Genomic DNA, 1,141 nt, shown 5'->3' with positions numbered 1-1,141 from the left:
GCGCAGGCTACCAGAAATGCCTGGCAGGAGCCTAAATATAAAATCCTCTTTAAAGGTACCTTTTTCCCCCCATGAGGTGTCATACAAACTCTCCTGACTGTTAAGAAATAAACTTGCAGCATCTCTCCGTGGTTGTGTGTAGCAGAGACTGGGAGAAGGGTCAGGGTTCAGCTCATAATCTGCCCCAGAGCTGCTTTGTTTGGTACCAGGCCTTTTTCACAAGCAGTGTGCACAGACGTTCTCTCCTGAATTAAATGATAACTGAGGGGAAGAGAGAGAAAGAGGGCGTTTCAGCCGGGCGGGAGATTGATGGCAGGTCAGCGGGGCCAACAGAGGCAGGAAGGTTTCCGTAGAAAGGGAGAGGAGCCTGTGGATGCTTGAAGCAAGGGCTAATTCCACCCTAACAGTGCCCTAGAAACTCTCGTGAGCACAACCCACAAAAGCATTTTGCTTTCCCGAATTTGGAAAAACAAACAGGAGTAAAATCTATTGGCTTGGTTTTAACCTACTCGACAGAGATGCAAATTAGCTTTAGTTTTATGCGGTGTGTGTTTTTTGAACTGTAATCTCCGGTGTTCCTGAAGGCTTATCCAGACCAGATTTCTCGGCCCCTTCTCTTGTTCACTTGCAGGGCTTTTTTTGCACGTGCAGCCACATTTTTCATGCTTGTGTTTTGCAGGGATGGAGGGGTGGGCTGGGGGAACCTGCTGTACAGGCCTGTGGGCTGGTCCAGGCACTTCCCGCGGGTTTCGGATACTTTGGCTAACTCACTCATTTTTCCTCCTGGCCTTGAAAGCCTATTTCTATCACACCGGGTGAATCATATTCCTTCGTCTTACTGTTACACAGTTTTCTGCTGGATCTAGAAGTAATAGCAAGTGAGCAGAGAAGATTATACCCCACGTGGACTCTGGATGCTTTGTCCTGGGCAGGAGAGGCGCAGACTGTTTTCCTCGTCCCCCGCACAGCCCTCGCAAGGGTCTCGCCTCTGTACGGCAAAGGGGAAGAACAAACAAACAAAAAGTGACTGTAAAACCCGTGAGGCTTTGTCTGCCCACGCCGCGCCGCGCTGCGAGGGGCACAGTGCTGAGGGAAAGCCGCTGGGCAGAGGGGCGGCTCGGCGGGGCCCGGGCTCTGCCCG

This window comes from Pygoscelis adeliae, unplaced genomic scaffold, assembly GCF_000699105.1.
Source record: "Pygoscelis adeliae isolate BGI_AS28 unplaced genomic scaffold, ASM69910v1 Scaffold432, whole genome shotgun sequence".
Classification (NCBI taxonomy): domain Eukaryota; kingdom Metazoa; phylum Chordata; class Aves; order Sphenisciformes; family Spheniscidae; genus Pygoscelis; species Pygoscelis adeliae.
Note: the sequence above shows the minus strand (reverse complement) of the source record.